Raw genomic sequence first — 27,916 nt, 5'->3', positions numbered from 1 at the left:
GGATGAGGGGGGTCAGCTGAAGTCTGGTCTCAGCCTGATCCCAGGGGAGCCCTGGAGCTTGAATAGTGTCAGACTTGTCAGGAGACAAGGGGGCTGGGGAGTGGGCTTTTGTTCCTGGATCTGTCAGCCATTGGCTGTGGGTTGCAAACCTTCAAGCATTTCCTGATAAGGTCAGTCTTCCTTGGTGGAGGGCAATGCTCCAGAGAAGGGCAGCTGTGAGCTGTTAACAGCCAGCACTCACAGCAGCTGGGGGGCAAATGCACTGGTGAAGGGGATCTGGGTGAGGCACCAACAGCACCTATTACTGGGGGAGGTGGAGTCTGGGGGGGCTGGAGAGAAATGGATGGATTCATGGTGATTTAGGAGGTAGAGTTGATGGGATTTAGTGGTTGAATGAAGGGGTGATGGAGCGTGAGATGACAAGGGGGCTTCCAGGCTACTGGTTTGGGTGACTGGGTAGCTGGGAGGGCTAGGTTCTAAGATGGGCACCCAGAAAGAGGGTAGACCTGGTGGGGGAGGAGGGTGATTTGTTATCTGGACATGGTGGACTCCCAGGTGGAGGTGTGGAGCAGGCAGCTGGGTGTGCCAGGTTAAAGAGATGTGGGTGCCATGGCTGTGGAGATGGGAGAGGGTGGGTGGGCTGGTGAGGGTGGGCAGTGTGGAGAGAAGAGGCAAAGCACAGAGCCCTGGGAGCCCCCCACAGCTGGGGCTGGTGGAGGACAGGGAGCCTAAGGGCAGCTGGAGGAGGTGCAGCCAGAAGGGCAGGAGGAAAACCAGAGAGAGCAGGGTCCCTGATGCCACCTCTCCCGTCTTCTGTCTCAATCATTACCCGTCCCTTCTGCAAGTGCATCTTTGTGGAAGGAGGCAGCCTTGAGGAACCTTGCTAGATCCCCTTGAGGGTGGGAATTGTGCCTGTCTGGATAAGGATGTGGTCCTAGCACCTATCAGACTCCCAGGCACATAGTAGGTGCTCAGTAAGCTTTTGCTGAAAAAATATAGTAGCCAGCACCCATATAGCACCTACCATGCACCAGGCACTGTATTAAACTCATATACCTCTGAGGAAGGTGCTATTATCATCCCCATTGTACAGATGAAGACTCAGAGGCACAGAGAGGTTAAGTAGCCCACTAAGGTCACACAGATGGTAAGTGGCAGAGCTGGGACATGACTCCCCAGGGTCCAGGCTACTGTGTGAATGAGTGAGATTTGAGGCCAGCTTGTTTGGGACCAGAGCACATGACTGTTCCATGTAGCACAGATACATACAGTCACACGCACATGCAGCCATGTTTGCATGCAGTACAAAGACAGCTCTTATCTGCTACAGGAAAGGATAGCCCACAGCCTTGGGGAGGGGACCCTTACAATGCAGCCCTCTCATCACACTGGACTGGCCAAAGCCACTTCAGACATAAGTTCCTGCTGCCTTTATAGCCCTTGAGGACAGAAGGTTACTGGGGACTGGGCTACTAGGGGCAGGTGGAAAGCCTTGGTATCAGGCAGGGCACCCTTCAATTCAGCTCTGCCACGACAGTGTGGCCTGGTAAGTCCCTGAGCCTCTTTGAGCCTCAGTTTCCTCATATGTGAAGTGGTTCTACTGTAATTATACTTCTTTCCCAAGATTTTTATGAGAATCAGAGACGCTACATGGTGTCTGGCACACAGAGGGTTCTCCTCTAATGGTGTCACTGTTGTATGGGACAGTCCTTATGCCCCCAATATTGTTACATTACCCACCTCTTCGCCTGGTATTGGAAAATGTAAATATTGCCCTGCAGTAAATGGGCATCTTGTGGTTTTCAACTGCCGGGCTGCCATGGATGACATGCTGCAGACATGTCATCCACGGGCCTGTCCAGCTAGCTGGTCGATGACTGCTGAGGGGGGAGGCTGGGAGCAGGGGCTGGGAAGAGAGGCTCCGGGCTGACAGTGTCCAGACTCTCTTGTACAGGGGCATCTGAGCTGGCAGTCTTTAGTCAGCCCCCACCCATGACCACCACTAGGGATACTGCAAAGGTGAGACTAAAGACTCCCTCTGGGGTCCACCATCAGCTTGGCTGCCTGAGCGCCCAGAGCCACCACATTACCCAGCTCCAGGGGGTACCATTCACATCATAGGCTATGGAGTTGGGCTCCAGGGGGTGCCATTAGTGGAAAATAACATGAATAATGCCCGCTGGAGGTGTGCAGTTGAGGCCTGAGAGCTCTTCGGGGTAGCAGTCTCACAGCTCTACAGCTACCAGGAAGACCTGAGGAAGGGGACAGCCCTCCCCCTGGATCTAATGGGTACCCAGGCAAGGGCAGACAGGGTCCTAGCCCTAGTAGCCCTAGTGCTACTCCCACTACTGGCACCCAGGCCTCTAAGTAATAACCCTGAGCACACCATGCCTGAACCCCTGCCTTAACACATCTTCTTCTATGGCTCCAGTCTGGGAGCTCTGGAGGGCAGGGCTTGGCCCTCTGCCCTCCCCTTCTCTCCTCCCAAGCACAGGGCTGGGCACATAGAAAATGGGAATCATGTTGGAGGCAAACTGAAATTAAAACATCAAAGTCTTTCATTCCTCTCTTGAAAAGACATTTAATTCTCAACTTCCAGCTGCACCCTGGGCCCTGCCTGGGTGGTGGAAACATGAGGATGGAGCAGATTGACCCTGCCCTTGAGGGGCCACAGCCTTGTCAGGGGACAAACATGTAAACAGACAGTAGGAGTCCACTGTGACCAGAGCTATGACAGGCAGCATGAAGGAAGCCATGGAAGCACAAGGATGGACAGAGGGGGCATCTGAGAAGGCTTCCTAGACAAGGTGATCCCTGAGTTGAAAACTGAAGGATGGGTAGGGGTTTGCCTGGTAGAGATGGAGGGAAAGGCATTCCAGGGACATATGCAAAAGCATGGAGGTACACAATAGCTGGGCCTCATGAAGGACCTACAGGCTTGTGTGGGCCAGACGGAAGATTGCTGGACAGACCAAGAGTCAGCAGACCTGGGTCCCAGTCCCAGCTCCGCTTCTAAGTACCTGTGTGACCAAGGACAAATCCTCCTCTTACCCCCCACTGCTTCCTCTAGGCCTCAGTTTCCTCATCTGTGTAATGGGAACTGGGTTACTTCATCCCCAAAGCCTCTCCAGCTTGGAAGCTCTTGGCCTACCTTCCAGGAATTTGCCTGGGGACACAGGTGTTGTGACCCTCTGGGGAATGCTTTTAGGTTTGTTCTAGTTAATTCAGGCTTAACCCTCTGAGTGCCAGAAACTTTTGCTTTATTGCCAGTCTCCATGAGCAGACTGAGAATCGGGCCCACCTTCCTGGAAAACCAAGGTTGGGATCTGAAACTGGACACTTACCTCCAATGGGAGTGCTCCTCTATGGCCTGCTTGGGTGGGAGGGGGAATTCTGAGCTGCAGACTGTCCTCCTTCTTCCTTCCGGCCGGCTCTCTGGCTCTCTCGGTAGGACAGCCAAACCCTACCACGGAACTTTGCATGGACTTGCTCCTTTGTGGTCGCTGGTGTCTCCCTTTTATAAGCATCGCCAACCAATCAGCTCACACTTTCCCTCCCGTAAGCTGGAACTGACCAATCACATTCAGCCGGGTTTCTCTGTTGCTAGGTGCTGAAGGCTACCTCCCCACCACCAAAGGGCTTGGGTTTTAAAAGTACAGTCCTGGGTCTGGAGCTGATCCAGAAGGTTGGGTGCTCTGGGAAGATGGATTTAAAATTTCTTGAGCACAGTGTCCAGTGGGTTCAGCCCACCATCAGGGCTGTTGGAGCTCAGAGGAAAGAGGAGAGAGCACCCGGCCTGGGGTAATCCTGGAGGACTTCCAGCGGGGTGCCAAAGGAAGATTTTCAGGCCCAGATTTGGTGCCCTTTTCTATGAACAGTGGATCCTTCTCAGTCCCCTGACGGCAGCCTCAGCATTCCCACCCTGGCAGTGTTGGGACACCTCCCTGCCCCGCTGCCAGCACTGGCACTGTCCTGGTCCCTGAGCTCTCCTCTCCCTAGGACCCTTTCCCTTTCTCTCAGACATACACCCAGGGCCCATTACCCCCAGGCCTGAGTCATGATCCAGACACGCCTCTCAGGCTCCAGAGACTAGGCATGGAGGCGGCCCAAGAAATGATACAGGAGGATTCAGAGAGAAGGGGAGGATAACCTAGGCGGGGAGCACAGTTTAAGCAAGGGCTTTGGAGGCATGTGTGAGAACATTTGCACGTATACCTGCCCATATACACATATGTGTGCATGTGCTGGTGTTTCCATGCACAAGTCTTGGGCACACGTGTGCATGTGTGTAAAAAGCCGAGAAAGGACATTGGTGCCTCCTTGTCTTGGACTTGTGGATTTTCTCACACCCCTGTGGTCTCCCCATCAGAAGCCTGGCTTCTAGCTCCCTGGGGGCCCAGACCCCTGAACCTTGTCCCCATTCAGTCCCCACCCCGTCCAATGTAGCAATTTCTCTATGAAAAATACTGATGAGACGAGTGGACGGTGGAGCCAACATCACGTCCAAATGGAGAAAATCCAATCCAATCCATCATTCCTTCCCACTACCAGGGCTGCTGGCAGCCCTCTTGCCACCCAGTTTGACCTCTTCTGGACCCTGGGGCCCTGCTCTGGCACCTCAATCAAAAGGGCCCACTGAGGATGGTGGGGTGAATAAGATCTGTGCCTCCTTTGCCCCAGGCTCCTGAGCCTTGCTCCTCAGAGCAGCCTGGTGTCCTCGTCTGTGCTCAGGGCAGTTCCATCTGGGTGGAGCCTTGGTCTCCTCCCATAGAAGAGCCTGCCTGTGCTCCCTAGGCTACCACGAGGGGTCAGCTCACCGCCCTGGGGAGCAGAAGGGGGCCTCAGCTGGGGTCAGGACCTGGCCTCACCAAGGACTCTTTTCCCTCTGAGCCTCAGTTTCTACAGCTGTAAAAAGAGGACCATGATCCCCAAGGCTCAGAAGAAGGATGCTGGGCAGGGGCTCTGTGAACTGCTGGGCCACCCTGTGCTGGTCTCCCCTGAAGCCTCGGTCAGTGGGAGCATCGAAGTGCATGAGCCAGAGATGGCAAATGTTTGGCCCTTGGGGTACTTTAAAAAATTGAATTAGTGGCCAATATTTAAAAAACAGGCAGTTTCCGTGGGAAGTCTGGCTTTTGGCTTCTCTTGAAAAATCAGCAGGCCCACATAGGGTAGTTGGGGTTTTTAGGGAGAGCCTGCACTTCCCTGGCCCTTCCTCAGCAGGTCCGTTTCTGGTTACCTGCCTGACCCTGGGGGTAGTGACCCCTGACCCTTTCAGAAAATGTTGGCATTTCAGAAGGGGTCTTCTGCGGTGGCCCCGAGAAATGAGGGGCCTCTATTCTGGTGGGGGAGGAGGGCACGTCTGCCTCCTGGATCTCACGCTGCACAACCCCCTCTGTTCCCCACCCCTCAGTCTCAGCAGTGCCTGATGGCCTGTCAGGTGGGGAGCAAGGAAGGAGTCGAGCCTTGGAAGTGACTACTTTTCCTCCTTCATCGTCTTGACCATTGCCCACATGGGGTATCCTTCCAAGACCGAGGGAGCCAGCTGGGCAGGTTCTCCCAGAGCAGGTGTAAACGAGGCTAGACATTCCTTTCCCCTCTGATTCCTCAGTGAAGCTCACCTGTTCTAAGGCAAAAGTTTGTGCTGTAGTCAGCTCTGTGGGATCAAACATTTGGGGCAGGGCTAGGAGAGCCACTCTCATCAGACTGGAAAAGGGGCAATCTGGTGTTCCTGATTCACCCCTCCCCAGGTCTGTGACTTTGGGAAAATAACCTCTCTAAGCCTCAGTTTTCTCATCTGTAAAATACCTACTTGCATGTGTTGTCATAGGATCAAATGGGGTCAAGTGTAAGAGAACTGCCTGGCACAGGTCAGGCACACAGTAGGTATTTAATAAGTGTCTGCTGAAAGGAGGACTTGAGGGTTCTCAGGCCCAGCAGTGGAGCCTGCAGAGTTGCTCTGTAATAGAGACTGAGTAACAGGGTACTGGCTGGCTGGGGCTGAACGTGATGACAAGAGTAAGGGGCCTCTGCCTTGAGACCTTGCCCCTTCCAAGCTGGGTTAACTGGGAGAAGGTGGGAGGGGGGAGCAAAGGGTAGCAAGTCCTTCTCTTTCCCCACTCCCCACCCTTGTGGTGGGGACACAGCTCTTTCCGCAGCATCTGGGCCCCTTCCTTAAATGGGGAGGGCCCCTGCCTTCTTCAGGCAGAAGAAGAATTACTAGAATCTGGCTGCCTGATTTTCCACTGAGATGGGGAGTCTTGGGGCCCAAAGAAGCGGGTATGGAGGGGGAAGATGGCTCTATAATCAAATGGTCCTGGAGTCACTTCATGGGGTTTCCCCATCAGGACTTGTGAATGGTGGGTGGGGGACTGAGGGAGACCCTCTCAGATCCTTACCCAGTCTTAACTTGAAAGCACAGGTAGGACAAGGATATTCCAGGTCTCTCAAGGGGGAACTTTGGACAGAGAGGATCTGAGCAGCCTCTGAAAGGAAGGCCCCCCTCCTCCTTCCCCTAAAGGTTGCCATCTGGCCATCTTCTGCATGCAGCGATGGAGGCCACTGCTTTCCCCCCAGGTGTGCTTTCTGGAACCACAAGCTGGAGGTACGCATCTGGGTGTGGCTGCTATCCCAGAAGAGGGGTCTACCCAGGGGAAATGAGGATTTTGGTGGTGATGATGGCAGCCGATGGCATTTACGAGCACCTGGGCTAAACACCTCGTGCTGCACTCGCCGCAATTCCAGGGCTACAGACCAGCCTACCTCATTGAGGCACATCCTTTACATGAAAATTCAAATGGAAACGGAGCCACGCACAGGGAGGAGGGAGAGGTGCATCAATTCATTGACTTCACAAAAGGATTGTCCTTGGTGGTGGTGGTGATGAATCAGAAATAGCTCCCCACGTGTGCTTAGGGTAATAGCCCATGTCCAAAATGTTGATGTACCTTCCTGGTTTTTAAGAACGTGTTCAGAGAACCAAGTCAGCTGCTTTGGGGTCTCCAGACTCCCTGATTACAGGCAGGAGAGATATTTCAGGACCCTGGAGAGTGCCCCAAACTCCCCGGAGGTGCGTGGAATGCGGAGTTGGGCTTTTCAGAACTGGCTCGTCCTGGGAAATCATCATATGGGTGGGACCTGGGGACTAGAGCCCTGGGAACATGACTTGCCTAAGTCATTCAGTGGGTTGGTGGCCTCAGGTTTCCCCGCAGCCTGACTGCCTGTGGATGTGTCTTCTGGAACGGAGGCAAAAGCAGGAACAGCCCAGCTAGCTTCTCTATGCTGAGTCTGCAAAGACACAGGTGTCTCACTTTCTTCACTCTAAAAAGTGTGTGCAAATAAGAGTGCTGTGAGTCGAATCCTACCCCCAACACCATCCTGGTTGCTGTGGGTTTGGGGGCAGTACTTCGCCCTTCTGATAGGCAGCATGGTAGATGGTTATAGTTACGGCCCTGTAATGTCACTGCCTGAAACTGAATCTCGGCTCTGTCTCTCCCAGGCTGTGTGAACTTGGGGGCATTAGTTAACTTCTCTATGCTTCAGTTTCCTCATCTGTGAAATGCGAATGATAAAGCACCTACTTCAAAGGGTGCTATAGAATGAAACATAATATATAAAGTACTTAAAGCAGTGCTTGGCATGTAGTTAGTGCGGCAAAATGTTATTATTATTTTTTAACCTCAAGCATGTCTGCCCCAGCTCTGGTGCATGGCCAGGTTCTTCCCAGTTTTGCTTCCAGCATCAGATTGGGAAGAGGCAGACATTTCCTGGGCTTGTAAACTGTTGGAGGACCTGAGGAAGCATTGGTTTGGAAACTGGGTGGCCCCACTGCCCTGGGCCAGGGGCTCTGGAACCCAGAGGAGAGGCCGGCACCAGCTCCCTCCCTGATGCTTCTTCACATGGTTCTAAGCATGGTCTTGAGAAACCAGAAAGGTCTAGGCTCAAATCTTGGCTCCAAGGCTTATAGGCAATGACCTTGGGCAAGTCATTATTAGCCTCTTGGAGCTTCAACTGTGTATGGGCATAACAATACCCTTGACATGGTTGTTTGGAGAATGAGTTGAGAAAATGTAGGCAAAGGCCAAGCACACGTGCTCTAAGGGCTGTGTATTGGTGGCTGTCACATGACTGTCTTCATAATGTCTCTGTCTCATTTTAGGTCTCTTCCACTCCCCTCTCTCTCCCAGTGGATGAAGTTCTCATCCCTTCTCCTTGACTGCCTCACTTGGTCCAATACAAAAGACTTGGGGACCTTTGGAGTCGGCCCATCCAGGCCCAAACCTCAGAGAGAGAGGTTTTTAAAAAGATAAGAGTGGGGCTTCCCTGGTGGCTCAGTGGTTGAGAATCCGCCTGCTGATGCAGGGGACACGGGTTCGTGCCCCGGTCTGGGAGGATCCCACATGCCGCGCAGAGCGGCTGGGCCCGTGAGCCATGGCCGCTGAGCCTGCGTGTCCAGAGCCTGTGCTCCGCAACGGGAGAGGCCACAAAAAAAAAAAAAGATAAGAGTGGATTCTGGCCTCTAGTGGTCCATTTCCTGTGGCCTTACCCCTTCTCTATGCTTTGTCTTAGCATTAATGCTCTAGGTTCCTAGACAACTCCTTTGTCCCATAGCCCTGGACAGCCCCCCTCTCCACCCACAGCTCTGCCCCATTCCAGTGGCAAGTGGTAAAACATTTATCTTCTTAGCAGCTCAGATTCGACCAGCATGAACTGGGCCCATTCTTGGCCTTATCACAGGAGTTATCTCATTTATAATGAGCATTTAATTAGCATCTACTTTATGTCCAGCAATGTAGGAAGCACTTTACACACCTTTTCTTATTTAATCATCCAGTAGCCTCTGGAGGTAGCTATTATTACTAATTTTATTTTATAGGAGAGGAAACAGGTCGGGAGGGGTTGAATGATGCTTGGGTCACAGGCAGGGGGCCTTGGAGCAGCAGGGAGGAAGATTGTGAAGCACTCAGCACAGTGCCCAGTACGCAGAAGGTGCTCAGTAAAAGGGGACAGCCTTGTCCACCCTGGGTTCCCGCTCAGGGACCTCTAACTGGGATGACTTCTCTTCAGACCCTCTCTCCCACCCTTGTACCAGCTCTTCTAATGGCCAGACCGCATTAATCTGCATTTGAGCCTGGCACAGTGGTAGAATTTCAGGCAGTGTGAGAGTTGGGTGTGTGGGGAGGGGGACACAGAGAATGGCCACTGGTTCCGGTCATGGCTAAGGCCCCTTCTTGCTTGCTGCCATGGCCACTTCCAAGCAGGACTCCAGGGTCCAGGCTGCAGAGTCGCCAGGGAGTGATGTCTGGTTTTCATGAGCTTCTCAGTAGTTGATTATTTATTCTGCCTGGGAACTTGAACACAGCCCCAGCCCCTCAGGCCTCCCCTGCAGCCTCTTTGGGTTTGGGGTGCGAGGGGAAGTGGGCCGAGACCTCAGGGGCTTCATGTTCCCTTCTGTCACTGTTACAGGGCCTGGCCTTGACCATGACCTCCCTGAGATGCACACCTGGGCTGCAGAGGAGATCTGACTTCTCAAAGTGGCTCTGCTGTGGGCAACTCACCATCTGGCCCAGGGCAGGTCTTTGTTCCTTTTTGGGTTTCAGTGTCCTCATCTGTAAAATGACAGGAGAGAGGGCTTCCCTGGTGGCGCAATGGTTGAGAGTCCGCCTGCCGATGCAGGGGACACGGGTTCGTGCCCCGATCCGGGAAGGTCCCACATGCTGCAGAGCGGCTGTGCCCGTGAGCCATGGCCGCTGAGCCTGCGCGTCCGGAGCCTGTGCTCCGCAACGGGAGAGGCCGCAACAGTGAGAGGCCCGCGTACCACAGAAAAAAATAAATAAATAAATAAAATGAGAGGGGAGGACTGACTGTTCCCTGAAGGCTCTCCCAGCCCTGTCATGCAGTGGAGTAAATACCACGGAGCACCTCTCTCCTCGCCCCATCAGAGGGTAGGTAGTGGAGGGTGGGTACAGAGGACCTGGGGCAGATAGGATGCTGGGAATGAAGCAGGTGGAGGAGTCTCAGTGGTTCCTAGCTCGCTGGCTTGAGCAGTTGGTTGACAGGGGTATTGTTTAATGAGATAGGGAAGAAAAAGAGGCAAGGGTGACTTTGAGGAGGGATGATGAGTTCAGTTTGGATCCATTGAGTCTGAGGTGCTCAAGAGATGGGCCTAAGCAGCCAGCATGGAGGTGAACTTGGATTTGAACCAGGAATGTCTATATCAAAGGTCACGTTCTTTCTAGCACATAACCCCATGCAGAGTGTGCAGTGCACACAGTTGAGCTACTGAGGGTCAAGGAAGGGTTGCAAAGGGCTCATACTCAGGGGCAGGGCCAGCACCCAATAATAGTAGCGGTGAGGAAAATAGAAGCCTTAATCAGAGAGGGCTTCTTGGAGGAGGCCATGGAATGTTGTGTTCTGTAGATACCAAGAGAGGATGAGGTCTGAAGGGGTCCTTGAAGGCCATGCTCAGAAAGATTATGTGACTTTCCCAAGGTCACACAGCTAATAATGGGCAGAGCAGGACTGCAACCAGGTCTGCCCCATTACAGTCTCTGTTCTCAGCCCCATAGGATGATGCCCTCAGGGCATGAGGCCCAGTGGGGGAAGAAGGAAGGGCCAGGAAGAGGGTGTGATGGAATTAGTCTCTTCAATTCAGACCAAGTTTCCCCATCTGCATGTGATTAAGTTCCAAATCAACAAAGAGACAGCAGGGCTTTGACCGGTGAAGTCTCAGAACACAAGAGCTGAGATTGTCCTAGTTTTAAGACAGATTTGACTCTAGGTACAGGGTTGCCCTTGAATATAGGTGGCCTGGGCAATTACTTAGCACTTGTGAACTGATGTGCACCCAGAATCTCCCTTTCCCCCCAAACTGGTCTGTCACCTCTCCCGAGAGTTCATTTGCCAGCCCTGACTTTGGAACAGACAGTTGCCTGCTGGTCTCCTCCCAGGAGGGAGCACATCTTTGGCTCCTCCCACCTTGCCCAGAAGGGGCTTACCAGACACTTTTCTCCTGGCCAGAAGGGGCAGAGGTCCCGGAGGAAACCCTTCCTTCCTGCTTTGCAGGAGGCCCTTCCGCCATGCGAGGGACTGGCTCGCCTGACAGAAGGGCAGGGAGCCGCTGGGCACACCAAGCTGCAGTGGTGGCAGCAATGGCGAATGCTAGCAGCTCACAGGGAGTATGCAGTGTCAAATGGGCTGCGTTACTCTCTGTGCAAATTAAAAATGAAAATCAAACACTCAAACTGATTTCCTTCCCGTCTGTTTCGTCTGTTTGCTCTGCTGTGCCAGTCGGATCCAGTCCGCCCAGCCCAGTACATCCCAACTTCGCGCTAGGGCTGGGCAGCTCAGGCTGCTGCCAAGGTCTCTGCAGGCCTGGGGAACTGCAGGCACCTCATTCCAGCCTTGGGAAATCGAGTAAGGGTCAATCCAGCCACGTCTCTGAGCCTGAGACCTAGTGCTGGGCTTGGGAAGGGAGGCAGGTGGGATGAGAACATTAGTGTGGTCCAAAGGAAACACCCACGCTGGTCTGAGAGGGAGAACCCTAGGGAATACTCCCAGGGCCATCATTAACTGACATTATGAGCCCGGGTAAGTCTTGTCTCTCCTCTGATCTCCTTTTCCCCGTCTGTGGAATGGGGAGAGAGAGGCAGATGGAATAAGTCCCTCCTGGTCTAGTGCTGGCCTACAGGCTGGACCAGCCTTCCCTGGGGACTGACTCCACCTCCGTCTCCCTGCTTCAGCCAGCCAGGGTCCCTGGCCTCTTCCCTCCCTAGCCAGCCCCTGACCTGCCACTTATCAGCTGTGCAGCCATGGACAAGTCACTTTATATCTCTGAGCCTCAATTTCCTTGTGGGTGAAATGGGGATGTTAATACCAGCGTATTTAGGAAGATTAGCATGCAAGAGGTTTATTGGGGTCAAGCCACCTGGCGGGGAGGGAGTGAGGGAAGCAGGATGGGGCAGAGGGGGAAGCTGGGTTGCGATGCATTCACAGTACAGAGCCATGGGAATCTCTGGACCTGAGCTCTCTTGGTGGGGTTGTCCTGAATTGGGACAAGAGGGTTGGGCCATTATCCCCTGTCTTGACCAGTCGTTGGATGCAGCTGTCCATGGAGGGGCAAGGCCCTGGGCAGGGAGCCTCTCTCTTCAGCTGAGAGGCAGGTGCTCATCTGTGGCCAGCCAGCCTCAACTGTCCCAGCAGCAGGGAGAAGTGCTTCAGCCTGAAGGGGGTCTGTGCCCCCTGCACATGGCAGACGATCGAGGGAGGTCGGTGTGAGGGTTCCCTGGAACGAAGTCATGAAGCCTGGAGGGGTCAGCTCACAGTAGACTCTGTTGAAAGGCCTTGGGGGCCCCTCCTTTTCTCACCTCCACACCCAGACACTCGCCAGGTGCTGCTCCTTCAATTCTTAAGTATCTACCCTCCACCCCACCCCATCTCCTTGCCTGGAGGACCCCAATAGCCTCCTCTCCAGCTCTGACCTCCAGTTTTAGCCCCTCCATCCATCTTCCCCACAGGAGCCGGAGGAAGTGTCCACAAGTTCGGATCTGATCGTCTGCCTCCCCCCAAAATCCTTCAAAGTTCAATTATCCTCCCATGGCATTCAAGGACCTTGGTGACTTGGCCCTGTTGCCCTGCCACCTCCCCCCAGTGTACCCCACTTGCTATCCTGCCCCTCCCTCGACATTGTGGGTGCTTCCTTATTTTTCTGTCTGTTCTCATGCAGTCCTCCCTCCCTCCCTCCCTCTCTCCTTATTTTCCTCCCTCCCTCCTTCCCTGGCTTCCCTCTTTCATTCAAACACCATCCAAGTGGCCAGCACATGCTCCCTAAATCCCTGCAGTAGCCAGGCCTGGACTGCTGGGGGCTGAGGACGCAGAGATGACTCCTGCTTGCACTTCCCCCTCCCCAGGCGCCCTTCCAACGCCCAGTGAATTCCTATGCACCATTCCAGGGCAGCCAATCCACAGGGCAGCCAATCCAGAGCCAGATCCGGTTGACACCAGCCCAGGTAAGTGCAGGAGGCCCCTCCTCTCCTCTGAGGCTCAGGGACATGCCCCATGGGCTCCCCACTCAGTTCTGTGATCCTGCCAGCCACCCCAACACAGTGCCCACTCCAGACCTGGCCTTCCTCTGTGGATGTGGCTGTCCTGGTGCCTGTCTGCTCACAGCCTATGAATTCCCTGAGGACAGGGCCCCACAGAGCCTGGCACAGAGCACGTCCTCTGTGAGTGGGAGCTGAAGTGTAGGTTTATCCCCTGAGCTGTGCACACTCCCAGGTCCCTAAACTGCCCCCTGCCCCACTGGCCTCTCAAACTGCAATTCCAACCCCAGCTCTCAGTAGTAGGCAGGGTCACCGCTCTGCCCAGATCTCCAATAGCCACCACTCCTGCTGCCCCTGGCACCATCTTTTCCTGACACCCCGTCATGTGACTGTGCTGGACTGCAGGTCCCCCATGTCCATCCTGGCCTTAACTCTGTGCCTCAGTTTCTTTATCTGTAAAATGAGGATAATCCTTGTTCCTACTTCTCCAGGCTGTAGCATGCCTTCGCTGAGAAGGCACACGGCATAGTCTTCTGGACAGCAAAGTACTTCCCCACTTATAGGTAGGTGTGATTATTGTAGAAAAAGCTGATGTGACAGAACTGTGGATTGACCTGGCTTGGTCCCTGCTGACCTGGGGACGGTTCCTGCAGGCCCATCCCAGCATCCTTAGGATGGGCCCTTAAAAAGATAAGGCCAGCTCAGAAGCAGCTATTACAACTGAGAGAAGAGAGCCTCCCACAGGGCAGAGGGCAGTGCTGCCCAGGAAGGGAGCAAGTTCTGAAGCAGCCCCCCTCCGGCTGCTGTCTGGACGCACAGGGGAGCACTGGGGGAGGGGAGGTGGCACTCCACAGAGTCCCCATTCCCTGAACCCCCCCAGGTGGCTGGGATGAAGCAAGGCAGGAGGGCTTGTTGCGATGACCAGGGCCAGCCTCTTGTCTCTGGAGCCTCACTTTCCCATCTATACCTGGGACCCACAAACCGGTCTCTGTCCAGTGGCACTCATGAGGGTGATGCAGTCCTATTGGAAGGTATGTGGTGTCCTTAAGGAGGGGCAGCTGGCTACGGTCTGCCAGGAGTAGGTTTTAGAATGTTCGCTGGTGTGTCTGTTTCCCCCAGTGCTGTTGACTTCAAGGTCCCAGGAAGATGCTTGACAAGGGAGCAGCGCCCCTGATGGAGTAGATGGAGGTTATACCAAGAATTCACTTCTTCATCCTCTCTCCTGCCCAGGGAGACAGGAGGAGTAAAGAATGACACCCTTTTACAGATGGGAAAACCAAAGGCCCAAAGAATCCAATTCAGCTCTTACAGGCCAACAGACATCTGATGGGGGAGAAGTGGGTGAGGGCATGGGCCATGCTGGGGGTGGAGGGGAGGAGGAAAGCCCCTTAGAGTGCTTCATTTGGGAAGGGCTGGGGAGGGTGAGCTCAGGGGGAGAGGTGGGATGGGAAGGCACTAGGCCAGCAGCAGGCCCCAAGCAGCTCCCACCCCCGTCCCCACTGCGGGGCTCTAGGCCCTGGAATCTGGCTCAGGTGGGGTCATTTTGACAGTTGTGTCTTCTCCATTCCCTTGCTATGGGCTATAGCCCGAGATCAACCAGAGATGGCAAAGGGAATCAGTCTTAATCTCTGCCTTACAGTTAAATGAGGGCCGGAGAGGGGCGGGGCTGCGGAGAGTCACTCCGTTGGAGTCTCAGTGAAGGCGAACCAAGGTCTCCTGCTCCCCCCACCATGCTGCCAGCTCAGCTGCCAGGAGCCTCCAGCGTGCCCCACCTTGTGCTAGGGCCGGGGCGTCAGAAGAAGGCGGTAGAAGTGGTCCCTGGGTACAAAGGTGCTGGGTGGTGGTCTGGGAAGCAGTTGGAGGAACAGTGGGACACTGTCCTCTGCTTCAAACTTCCAGGGCCAGCCCAGAGCCATCAGGCTAAACCTTCAACTCCTTGCAGGGCCCACCAGAACCTGTTGTCCTGGCCCCATGAAGCCCCATCTCCAATTCCCTCTCCTTATGCTCTGGCCACATGGGCTTTCTCTCCTTCCTCTCACCACAGGGCCTTTGCACGTGCTAGTCCCTCTCTCTGGAGCTCATTACTTCTCTAAGTTAATGTCTACCCAACCTTCTGGTGCTAGGTCAAATGTCACATCCTGCAGGATGCCTTTCCTGACTCCCAAGACCAGCCTGGGCCTCAACCTAACAGCCCCATAGATCTTCATGGCACTTGTCCTAGTTGTAATTTTACATTTCTTTGCAATGTAAAGAGTTCTGTCTGTTTGAGCTCTGTCTGTTTCTTTCTCCAGACTCTAAGTCCTCTGATGTGTATTTGCCACACCTGGCACAGAGGCTGGCATGGAGCAGTCCCTCAACAAATGTTCATGGAAAGAATGAAGAACAGTGGCTCTCACTTCAAATCCTGGAACCGCACACTAAACTTTGGTTTTCTCTTCTCTGAAATGAGAATGATAACACCAGGATTAGTGTAAAGATGAACCGATGTATGAAAACTCCTGACACATAGTAGGTTAAGAGTAAAGAGGAGGAGGGAGATGGGAGTGGGCGGGGGTACTTGAGGAAAGCTGCTTAGGGATGCAAGGACTGGAGAGGTGGATGGGTGTGTGGAAGCCAAGAGGCCGTAGAACAGGTGGGAAAAGATTTGGAGGTGGGGAGATGGGACGAGAGATAGCACAGAGACAGCTTGCCTGGATGGGCTATTTCTCTGAACGCCTTAGTGACCCTATTTATTTTTCAGCCTGATCCAGGAAGCCAGGGATTGGCTGAGAAGGCAGGCAGGAAATGCCCACTGCCTCCTGGGACTCCATGTGGGCCACTTAGCCCCTGGCTGGACTTGGCTTAGTGACTGGGTCTGGGACATTGCCAAGGTCTCCCCCACTGGCCTGCAGACCTGGCTGAAAACAGCAGAGGAGCCCTGAGCAGACATCAGCAGAGGCACTGACTCAGCCCTTGTGGCAGGAAGCAGCTAGTTCCCAGCTTCTCGTGAAGGAGCTCCTTCCTGGAGCTGCCCACGGCGGGCTGGCCCCTGGCCTCTGCTGCTCTGGCAGTGGAGAGTGATTCCTCCAAGTGGGTCTGTTTGTATTTATACCTTGCCTCTCTGTAAAGCCTGCTGGGAGGCAGAGGTGGTAACAGTTCCTGGTCACTAGCACAACGGCAGGACATAAGGGGGTCCCAAAGAATCTTCTGTATCTGCCTGCCTCTGTGCAGAGTTCCTGGATAGAGGGACATGGCCTGGGCCTGCTGAGGGAAAATAAATGACTTAGATTTATGTTCATTGCCCCTGTGGGGCACACCAGCATGTCTCCATACTTAGGGAAGAAGCTGAGGCTCAGAGAGGGTGTGCTGCCTATCTGAGGTTGCACAGCAAAACTGGGGGCATATTCCCAAGCACAAACACAAAGGCTGTGTGGCTCCCAGAATAGGAGAGTGGGAGAAATGGATGGGGTCGTAGACTGCTGCTTTGCTTGGATGTCAGGGACTCTGGGGAAAGCCTGTTTGTCTCTGTTTGGCTTCCCTAGGGTCCACCTGGAAGCCCTGGGAAGACTCCTCAGGAGGTGCTTTGAAACAGAGCAGGCAACAGCCGCGAGCTCGTTTCCCTTGAGGCCCCCAGGAAGTCTGGTAGGAAGGCAGGAGGAAAATGGCCAGGGAAGAAGGGAAAAGGGAGAGAGTAAGGGCCTTTGGGATGGTCCCCAGAGCCAAGGCCAGGTGTGCAGAAGGAAAAGAACATTTGCTGAATACCTCCTGCGTGCTGGGTCACTCTTGTGTGTGAATTCTCATGAATTCTTCGCCAACCTCCTTTGTGGCTGAGTATTTTTTTCCCCATTGTACAGAAAAGGACAGTGAAGCTGGAGTTGGCACTGGGTATGGCCTGACAACAAAGGCTTGGGTCTTTTCAGGGTACCTTGGTTGGTGGGTGCTAAAGTCTGACCCTTCTGGGACTCACAGCACCACTACAGCGAGGCCTGGGCTTCTCCCACTTTCAGCTCCGGTCAGCAGGGGGAGGCTGTGCTGCGCCTGGCTGGAGATATTGGGAGAAGTTGGGACTGGGTGGAGTGAAGAGGAGAGAAGAGGAGAGGAGAGGAGAAGACAGGAGAGGAGAGGAGGCCTCTTTCAAAAGCTCCTGGATTGGGGGAGCCCTTAGCAATGCCTCTGTGATGGCTGGAGGATGGGGAGGCCTCTGCCTAGATTAACTAAGTGGCATCCCCACTGCTGCCCCAGAACAAAGTTGAAACTCCTCAATTCAAGGCTCTTACAGCTTCTCCTCCCCGCAAATACACGCATTTTCCCTGTTTCTCGCTTCCAGGTCTTTGTATATCCTCTTCTCTTACCATGGGATGCCCTTTCTGCCCAGTCAATTCCTACTCATCCTTCAATATCTAGCTTCAGTGTCAACTCCTCCAGGAGCTTTCCTGGACCTCCTCCACCCCCACCCGCCGCGAAGTTCCGTCATACCTCCTGCTCTCTCATTTTTGGAGGGATCTACCACCAAATCAGAGCCCCAGAGACGATGGAAGCCAATGGCCTTCCAAGGCAGTGTAAACTGAGGCCAGAGAGAGGCAGGCATTTGCCCAAGGTCACACAGCAAGAGCGGGAGGCCATCCTGTGAGCCCTGTCCTCTTAGCATGACAGGTGTCCTCACCCTGTGCTCAGATCCGGACAGCTGCTTCCCTGATCCCTCCTCTCCCCGCCCCGCAGTGCTGGGCGCCCAGCCTGCACTGCCTCACACCTCCAGCCTGCCCCTAGGCTTAGCCGCCAACAAGCACGGAGCGCCCCCTGGATGGCGTGGTCAGGCCCGACCGCCCTCTCCTTGACTCACCTCCAGCCCGGGAGGGCTGGGCTCAACCGCGGCGGACAGGGCGCCGCCCGCACCGCCCCGGCTGCGCCACCGCCCCGGACTGTGCCGGCGCAGGAGGCCGCCCTCCTCGGCGCCCCCAGGTGGGGCAGGTCGAGCCCGGTGCGCTATCCCTTTAAGCCCGGGCGAGATGGGAGCTGTCAGCGACAGCCGAGGCTAGCGCGGGACGTAGCCGCCCGCCAGGCCGCAGCGAGGAGCGAGGAGCAAGCGGAGAGCCGAGGGGGCGGTGGGGCCCGGGCTCGGCGGGTCCCCTCGCCGCCCACAGTGCGTCCGCACCTCGGGCCCGGCGAGTGGCGGGCGGCACCCCATGTAATGCGGAGAATGTGAGGGCAGCGCAGGGCGGTGGGGAGGAGGCGCGGGAGAGGGCGTCGGCAAGATAGAGAGGCAGCCGGAGAGACTGAGGACAGGGATCGGGGCGGCTGCAGGTGGGAGAAAGGAGAGAAGATAAAAGGATAGGCAGTGACAGAAAAGGGGGAAAGAAAGGAGCGGGAGAGCACGCGGCTGCAGGCGGCGGAGCAAGCGAGGAGGAGGGAGCCAGCGCCTCTGGGTGGGAGCGCCGGAAGCCGGAGTCGGGCTCCCCGGCCGGGGGTCAGGCTTAGAGCACGGCCGCGGCCCGGCAGGGCAGGGTGAAGGAGCAGGGACGCCCGAGGGGGCCCCTCTGGGAGCACCGGAGGACCTAAGGCGGGGCCAGCCCGGTAGGACCGCAGGGCCACTCCTCAGGCCCCGCTCCGGGGGCTCCGGCAGGCCGGGGCCAGGGGCCTTTGTGAGCGCCCCAGGAGGGCGAGAGTCGGGAGTGCGGAGCCGGGTGTGCGGTGGCGGGGGGGGGGGTGTGCGCGCCCGGGTGTGCGCGTGTGTGCGCGAGTGTGAGCGCCCAGGAGGGTGGGAGCGCGCGTTAGGGATTCTGCTGGCATCGCAGAGTGGAGAGCAGGAGGCAGGAGCGGGGCGCGCGGGGGAGCGCGGGGCCCTCCCGTGCACACGCACACACACCGCGCGCGCTCACACACACATACACATACACACACACGCGCACACGCCCTCCCTGCCTCGCTCGTTGCCGCGGCCACCATCTCAGAGCCGAGCCCTGCGGAACGGGAACCCAAGCCGGAGCGGGAACAGGAGGGAAACGGAGCCGGGGAATGCGGCCCCGGAGAGGAGCTGCGCGCAGACTGCGCGCCCGGAACGGTGAGTGTGGCCGGGCCGAGAGACCGCGGCGGGGCGGGGGCCGCGGGGGCGCAGGCCAGGGAGCCCGGGTGTCTCTGCCTGCCGGCAGCGCCGCGTGCGCGGCCTCTGATTGGGCGGGAGCCTCAGGGGCCGCGGGTTGGGGGTGGGGTGTTGGGTGCGCGCCCGTTGTGGGAGGGTGCACGCGCGGAGCTGCAGGGGGGCGCGCTCGGCACCCCTGTTCGTGACCGCGCTCTCGCCCGCTGGGCGGCCCCGCCTAACCCTCGCGTGTCGCGGGAACCCCGGCGACTTGGAGCAACTTTGCGTGTAGGGGGAGAGGATGGAGGCTCTTTAGTGGTGGAACTCCGGCCTTCCTTTCTCGAGGAGAGAGGGAGGAATGGGGCGGGGGCGCGGGTTGTGCCGCCCGGCGGGCCAATGGGTGCATCTCCACCACCCCATCAGCGCAGCCGCCGGCTCTCTGGGACACCCGTCCAGCCCCACGGCGCCGCTCTAGAGCCGCTCCGGGCGCTGGACCCCTGGACCCCTCCAGGGTCAGGCACAGCCACAGCTTCCAGGTCCCAGGGCCGCGAGGTCATCTTTGCAGCCAGGCTGAGGACACGGGTTTGAGGTGGGGAGAGTTGGGAGACGTTCCCGCGTGTGTGTGTGTGTGTGTGTGTGTGTGTGTGTGTGTGTGTCCCTGCTCCTTCTGCTCCGTGGGACAGGCGGCTGGAAGAAGGGAACTGCCGGCAAAGTACATCCCATCAGCCCTGGCCCGCAGGAGCTCCCAAGAGGCTAGGGAGTGGAAGGGGAACCTCTAGGGCTCCAGCATAGTGCCACCCCCGCCCCCTATCCCTGCTTTGCTTGGAGCCATGATCCTGCGTGCCTCACTCAGTGTGATGAGATTGTGGTTGTGCTGTACCCCGGTCCCCACCTCCATCTTCTTGCATCTCCTCCCGCATTCCTGTCCACTGCTGACTACTTCAGGAAACTTCCTAGCTACCCCCCACCACCCCGCCATGCCAGCCCTGCCCCTGCAGAAGCTAGGATGGGGAGATGTGGTCCAGGATGGTGCCCTGAGAGGGAGGGAGGCCAGTGTCCCCAGGAGTGAGAGGCCCAAGAAAGGGTCAGTATTCAGGCCCCCTGCAGGCCCCTTCGCATTACCAAATCCTCCCTGCTTCCAGGCAGGTTCTTCCTCCTCTAGGAAGCCTTCTCTGATTGCTCCCAATCCTTCCTTTTGGCTTGGGATTCCGGGCTGGAGCAGCTGAGTTCCCCAGCAGCCCTTGTCCATGTGCCCTCCTTCCTGGGACTCAGCGTATGAGCCTGTGGGGTCAGAAGTCTTGTTCTCAACCTAGATGCTGGGTGAAGGATCGTGATGTTGGGCCAGTCAGTATCTACCTAGGTCTCTGGGGTATGGTAATATCTTATTTGACCAGTTTTCAGGCTTAGACCTCACTTCCACTTCCACTCCCCTTTCTGGAATCTCTCTGCCACCTTGTAAGAAGAGGATTTTGAGGCAGAGATGGAGACAGGAGATCTGCAGTCTCAGGGCAGCCCCTTTCACTGTGAAGGTATCCTTTAAACCTGGTCTTTGGTGAGGTGGGGAGGGGGCAGGGAGGGCCCTCAAGCCCTCTTTATTGACTGGGCAGCAGGGCTCTGGGGGCCTGCTGCTGGAAGGTCTCCCCAGGGCAGCTCTCCTGCTGCCTGTGACCAACACCCTCTCCAGATGGGCAGGGAGGTGGGTGCAGCCACTCTCAGCCTGATTCTCCCTGGCTTGACCCCAGCCTCATTCATCTTTGCCTCCTAGATCTGGGGCCAGAGTCTGCCTGGGCTCTGCTTGATGGTTTGCAAACCTGGTTCTGGCACTGGGATGTCGGTATCATTCTGGGAATCAGAGTGGTTTCCCAACCCCAGCCTGGCACTCTAGGTCCTCCTGTTTGGGCCCTGGAACCCTTCCCACTGTCTCAGGATCTCTACCCTGGAGTCCCTTTGTGGGGCAAAGAGCTCACCCTCAGGTGAATGAGTTCTCCACACGGAGGTCTAAATGTGCATTGGCAGGGATGGGGTCTGATGACTACTGGGACCACTTCCTTCCCAAATGGCCCACTTGAGACATAGGCAGCTGGAGTAGCTATCGACTCCAGGCATTCTGTGACCATTCTGTGACTTCTGTGACCATTCCCCCCAGCCCAGTCCCGATGACAGCCTGGACTCATCCCCAGGGCCACTCAGGCCCTTGAAGTCCTCTGGTGGGGAGGCTGCTGCCCAGGAGTGACCAAAGCTCATGCTGGGGCTGGGGGTGGTGGTGGTGGCCTGCTGGGTCCTGTGGCGGCTCCCTTAGCCTCTTTGCTGGCTTCACTCTGGGGCAGACTCTCTCTGCCTCTACCCCTTCCTTTCTGCCAGCTCTAGCTGACTCAGTCTTTCTTAGCTGTCATTTCTCTCTCTCTCTCTCCCCACCTCTTTACCCCTTTGTCCCTGTGTGCCTCCCTGAGTGTGGACTTTTGCCTCCTGTGTGCTGACCTGACTGATGCCCTGGTTGATACCCACGTGGCTGGAGCATGGCCAGATGTCTACTTCGCACCCCTCCCCGCCCGCCACTGCCCCCAACTGACTCCAGCAGGATGAGCCCTCCATATGGGACCTCAAGCCATGGAGAGGGAGAGAACATGGTACCTCTTTGGCCCCAGATCTGTTTGTTAGGGGTGAAAATCCCAGTCAGGTGCTCGCAGCCCCCACTGTCTTTTTAAAGATAGCCACTCCCCTCCCTAAACATCCTGACTGGGAATGGGTAGTGCTCAGTGTGGCCCCCTTAATTTCTGTGTCCAGCCAGGCCCTGGCCCTGCCATGTTTGTGTTTTTTTTTGCGGTACGCGGGCCCCTCACTGCTGTGGCCCCTCCCATTGCGGAGCACAGGCTCCGGACACGGAGGCTCAGTGGCCATGGCTCACGGGCCCAGCCGCTCCGCGGCATGTGGGATCTTCCCAGACCGGGGCATGTACCCGTGTCTCCTGCATCGGGAGGTGGACTCTCAACCACTGCGCCACCACAGAAGCCCCTGTGTTTTTAAATTATAACATATTCAGTGATAAGTTGTTGATTGGGCTGGGCCCTTGGGTGACTTGAAAGGGTAAAGTTACCCCTGACCACTCAGGCCTCCTTTTGAGGGAACTGGGGACCACCCTGGCCAATCAGAGTCTCTTCTGCGGACTTCCAGGGCCCAGACATCTGCTCCCAAGAACCATGTCTTGCTTGGCCTTGCTCTTTACTGCCTGGAACCCTTCACTTGGGGCTCACTCCACATTGGGGGCATCTCCTGGTTTGAGGCCTGGGCTGGGTACTGGGGGTACTGATGACAAACCTGGGCCCCTCCCTGGGTGGGCTGTCCCTGAAAGGGGTCACAGACATTGACCCACACCCCTGGGTATGAGGCAGGCTGGGCTGGGCCCCTGCAGAGGTATGGGGCAGGGAGGCTGGCAAGGGGTTATTTCAGATGGACCGGAAGGGCTGCTGCAATTTGACCTGTTGGGATGTTTCTGGCACTTGGTAGATGCTCAGTAAATACGCTGAATAAGTGAATGAATGGAGCATGTGACCAAGTGAGGGCTTTCCAGGCAGATGGCTTAGTGTTAGCGAAGGCACGGAGGTGGGAGGCGCCAGGCATGGGTGGAACATGTTTGCAATGGAGTAGTTTATGCAGGGGCACAGCAGGCACAGAGCAGGTTGGCACAAGACGGAGGAGGATCTTGAGTGCCCGACTGAAGAGTGTGGGCTGATTCCGTATTCAGGGGTTGTAGGGTTGAAGTTCTGGAGGGACGCGATCAGATTTGCAATTTAAACCTCTCCCTCTGGTGGTCGGGGGAGGGGTTGGCCAGGAGAGCCGGAGGCAGGGAGGCAGTCCTGAGGCTGCTTTGGGAATCCAGGCTGGTGCCGAGGGCAGCAGCAGGGGCAGGCACCTTGTCAGCCTTCGCCCTGAGAGCCAAGTGGCCGTGCGTGGTTCCCCTTTGATGGAGGATGGAGAGAAATTCGGACTGGGTGGGGAGCCAGGTGGGGTGATGTAGGCCATCCGAGTGGGGCAGGGCCTCGGTGATCACCACTCCCACCTCCTGGGCATACAGAGGTGGCAGGCATCCTGGAGTCATAAAATGAGCCTTCACTACTGGCCCTCCCACTGTGCACACTTGAGCAAGTCCCTGAGGTCCCTTGGGCCTCAGTTTCTATGTCTATAAAACGGATACGTTTTTCTCCCTGGGTACCTGGAGTGAGTTTGGGTGGAAGTTAGTGACCTTGGAAGTGGAATACAAAGGGAAGGCGTAGAGGGGCGGTCAGCATCACTGTTTGACCGAGGAAGAGTTTGAGGCCCAGAGAGGGGCAGTGACTTACACAAGGTCATAAAGCAAGTTGGGGGCAGGGCGTCCCAGCCTGGGGTTTTCCTGGCTGCGCCTGTGGCCTGCCAGGGCAGTGGTGGGCGGGGAGGCTGGGGCCTCGGGGCCTTTGCAGAGGACATCCTCAGGCAGTCGCTTTGGCAGTCCAGCTGTCAGGGAGCGTATGGGGCCATATGGCCACATCAGGGGAGACACCAGCTGCTGAAGGAGAGATAGCGGCTGCCACCCTGACCTTCTGGATCTGTGTAGGCACTGCCAGCCCCCAGGGTCAGGACGGGAGGGGGCCAAAATGGGACCTCAGTGTCCAGGTTGGTTTGGACATGGAGGTGGAGCCTTGGCAGGTGTTCCAGTTCTGACACCCATCTGCCAGGGCAGCCGGACAGGCGGCTCCATGCCCAGGACTGATCCAATTGGCTCAAGACCATCTGTGCCAGCTACCCCCATCCCCACCCCCATTCCCCATGCCGCTCCAATGGCCCTGCTGGTCCACAGGCCATGGGGTGGGCACGGCGCATCTGACGTCAGGGTCTCAGGCCTCAGGAGTATATGTGTGTTACATGCAGCTCAGGTGTGGACATGCAGCCTAACCCTGAGCACTGATTCTGTAGCTCTGAGATTTTGAGGTGTGGAAATGGACCCCTCAATCAAAGGGCCTGGGCTTGGATGCCATCTGGAACCAAGTTTGAATTCTGACTCAGCTCCTTCTGAGTGGGATGAGTTCGGTCAAATCACTTTTCTGAGCCTCAGTTTCCTCATCTATTATGGGAGAACGATACCTACCTTGTAGGGGTGTCATTAGTGTACGTTGAAATAACACAGGTAAACTGTGCACTAGCTTGATACACTGAAGAGTCTCAGTAAATGTTAGCTCATGTTTTGCCCTCTGCTGGGAGAGGGAAGTGAGTCCTGTTGGAGGTTCAATCTCCAGGCTGGAGTAGAGAGGAGACTTATTATTTTCCAGGACAGTTTGCTTTCTAGTTTTCCATAAGTTTTCATACTCCCTTCCTCATTTAGTCCTCATGGCAGTTCTGTAAAGTAGGCAGAGAGCACCGACCCATTTCACAGATGAGGAAGCTTGGAAGTGATTCTCCAGAGTCACACAGTGAGTTGGCCTTTACCCTGTCTCTGGATTCCTGCTCCAGGACTCTTGCTCCATTGGTATGCTTCCCAAATTTTGAGGGGCGGAGGCTGGGGAGAAGTGGGTCTGTCTTCAACAAGGTCTGTCTAGACCAAGCTTGGGGATTCTAGCGATTCCCTGCCTAGCCCTGTTGATAGTATAGGTGCAGGGACAGGCTGCCATGGTGACAGCAGCCAGTCCCAGCTGGAGTTAGTATGGGGGATGCTCAATGGGGCAACATTTGCTGCGTTTCTCTGTCTGGCCAGCACAGGTTAGCGGTGGCGGTGACAGGGAATGAGGAGGGGATGGGCCTTGGGCCCATCTTAGGCAGCCTTGGGCCATGCCAAGGCAAGCAGGGCTCAGCCTTCTGGGCCGGGTGGGGAGAGCACTGGGTTCTGCCAGCTGTGTGACCTTGGCCAGGTCACTGTTTCTCTCTTTGAGCCTCAGCTTCCCTCTTTGTAAACTGGAGATAATTCTCTCCCAGCCTGCCTCAAAAGGCTGTGTTTGAGACTCTACTATAAATATGTATTTTTATACAAACAGCATCTTCCACAGCTGTGAGTCCAGGAGTCCCCAGTCCCACATCTGACGGTCCTGTAATCATACAGCGATTCACGTGTTGGGTGCTTCCTCTGGGCCTGGCTGTGCTGGCTGCTATGGGGACAGAGATGAATAAGACCAGCCCCCGCCCTCTTAGGGCGTGCAACCTGGCAGTAACTGTGGACGCCATGGCATTTAACGGTCCTTCCAAACACATGCTCGTTGTCATGCTCCTACTCAGCACCCTTCAAGGGCTTCTTATTCCCTCAGACTGGCGTTTGGACCCGTCAGTGTTTTGCACTGTCTGACTCTCTCTCCCAGCCATCTCCCTCCAGATTCCTCTGTGCACCCAGGCTCCAGCCAAATGCCACTCACTCTCCTTTTCACACACGCTCTGGCTTTCCTTCCTCCAGGGTTTTGCTCTGCTGTCCCCTCTGCCTGATTCCTTCCTCTGTCTCTGCCCATAGATCCCACCCACTTTTCAACACTCAGCCCAAATGCCATGTTTAGAAACCCCTCCTGGTCACTCTAGTTGGGAGTAGCTGCTCCTTCCTCAGAACTCTGAGAGCAGCATATCTGCTTTACATTTTGCAAACGTTTGCTGTGTACCTACCATATGTGAGGCCTACTGTGTGCAAGGCCCGTGATACATGGCAGTTGGTCTCTCTTCATGGCCTGGGAATGCCTTGGTGACAGGGACTGGGTACCTGGCACTTCCAGGGGACCTGGGGCCAGATGAGCTGACCAGGGGCATGTGGCCCATCCCTCAGGGCCTCGTCGGCCACTGCCTCTTCCGCCTCTCCGTTGTGCCTGGGGATGTGAGCTGGGCCTAGGACACCTGTTTGTGAAGCTCCAAGTTATGGGCGGCTTTTCTGCTGAGGTGCTCGCGACAGACGAGGCCTTCTCTGCCTCTGCCTCTCCATCTCTGCCAGGCCAGGGCAGGGCTGCCCAGTCACTGGCCACACGTAGCTCTCCCTGATGAATTGCATGGCATTCAGCAATTAGCGATTGATTATTTGGGGTACTGTTAACTCTTCCATTATCGATCGGCAGAGGTGGACCTGGCCAACGCCGGTGTGGGTCAGCTGGGCCTGGCTGGGAGATTGTGATCACGGCCATTTATTCCTGACCAGGAAGCTTGTACATAGGAACCAGAGAAAGGGAGGTGCTGGCCATCCTCTCTCTGATTTGTGCTGCCAGCGTTGGGATAGAGGAATGGGGAGGAGTGGGGAGGGGGCAGACAGGGAGCTTTTGCTCACTCCCACCTCCCTTTGTCCCCACCTTCTGTGTTCTGCTTCCAGTCTCTCCTGGCCTGAGTCTCAGCTTTCCCATCTGTTAAATGGGGATATCGGTCTCTGTGCGGTAACATTGTGCCTTTGAATGAGAAGGCTAGGCAGTCACTGACTTATCATTTGTGCTTAAGCGGGGTGGGGGGCGACATTCAGAGGCTCAGAGAGGGTAGTGGCCACATGAGGATGGAGCCAGCATCACGATCTCTAGCCCAGGGCTGCTTTGCAGAAAGGACAGGGAAGTGGTGGGCCGGAGGGAGGTGGTGGGTCAGAAGGCAACAGTCGCTGGCGGTGGTGGGATGAACTGGGAGATTGGGCTTGACATATATACAATAATATGTATAAAATAGATAACTAATAAGAACCTGCTGTATACAAATAAAATAAAATAAAATTCAAAAATTAAAAAAAAATAGAACCTGCTGTATAAAATAAATAAATAAACGAAATTAAAAAAAAAAAGACGACAACAGTTGCTTCAGTAAAGCACTGTGTCTGGCTTCTGAATGTGCGAAGGCTTCTAAATGTTGAGCTAGGACTCAGTGGAATTTGTGCAAAAGCGATTTCTAGGGAAACCACATAAAGGAGATGGCAGGGGGGACGTTTAACCTACTTAAGAGATCCAGTTGCCTTTCAGGCCTGCCAGGAGCATGAGGCATTATTCGTGGGGCTCTGGTTCATGTGACCAACGTTTTTTTTTTTTTTTTTTAACTTTTCGTTAGGAACATTTTCAAACATACAGAAAGATAGAGGGAATAGTGTAGGAAACTCCCATATACCCGCTCACCTAGATTTAACAGCTGTTGACATTTTGCCACATTTTGCTTTATCTTTCTGAAGTAGTTTAAAGTAAATTATAGACATCATGACATTTCACCCCTAAATATTTCAGCATCCATCTCTAAAAAAATACAAGAAAATTTCTGTCTAACCTCAAGTGGTCACATATTTCATTTTATCCTTGAGAGGTGAGGATGCTTGAGAGATGCGGAGACTGAGGCCTGTGAGGTGACCTGCCCTGTCCAAGGTCACATAGCGCAGAGCGGGAGGGGAGGAGAGGTGGGATCTAGGAGGCCGCTAAGGGTGTCAACCCATGATTGGCTGAGACGGTGGGGGGAAAGGGAGGGGGTGAGTGGTCTGGAGCCGGGCGGGTGGCTGGAGCAGAATCCCCCTCTGGGGGTTCCTCTGGCTCAGGCTGGAGGTTCCGCCTGGAAACAGGAAGTGAGTCTCTTTTAGAGTAACTGGGGCTCTTTTCCTTTTGTTTGCTACGGGGATTACTCAGGAACTGCAGCGTCAGGAAAATCTAGAACAACTTCTTGTTTATTGTTTAATTTAGGAGACTGTTATCAGGCTCTGGCCATGCAGGGCCAGGGGAGCCCCTGCTGGCACAAGGAGTAGGGCTGCCCCCACCAGCCGCCTTAGAGGCCAGTGGGGAAGGCATGGGGAGGGCTGCCTGGAGGGAGGGCTCAGGATCCTAGCTTGGGCAGCCAAGGGCTTTGGGGGAACTGGGGTTGTATGTGCTGCAGGGAAGGGAGGGCACTG

The 27,916-nt window shown here is 55.7% G+C and overlaps 1 protein-coding gene across 5 annotated transcripts in view; it reads left to right on the top strand.

The window, feature by feature from the left end:
• Positions 1–17,823: 17,823 nt before the first annotated feature.
• Positions 17,824–27,916, top strand: part of LINGO1 (leucine rich repeat and Ig domain containing 1) — a 202,715-nt gene continuing 192,622 nt past the window's right edge. For 4 of the 5 annotated variants that reach the window (XM_060293971.1, XM_060293972.1, XM_060293973.1 and 1 more), the window contains exon 1: positions 17,862–19,074. The gene's annotated coding sequence lies outside the window, so the exon portion shown is untranslated. Of the gene's footprint in view, positions 19,075–27,916 lie in introns of all 5 variants that reach the window. The other variant, XR_009562927.1, reaches the window with a different exon arrangement.

This window comes from Globicephala melas, chromosome 2, assembly GCF_963455315.2.
Source record: "Globicephala melas chromosome 2, mGloMel1.2, whole genome shotgun sequence".
NCBI classification, from domain to species: domain Eukaryota; kingdom Metazoa; phylum Chordata; class Mammalia; order Artiodactyla; family Delphinidae; genus Globicephala; species Globicephala melas.
This window is presented reverse-complemented; position numbering and strand designations above follow the sequence as displayed.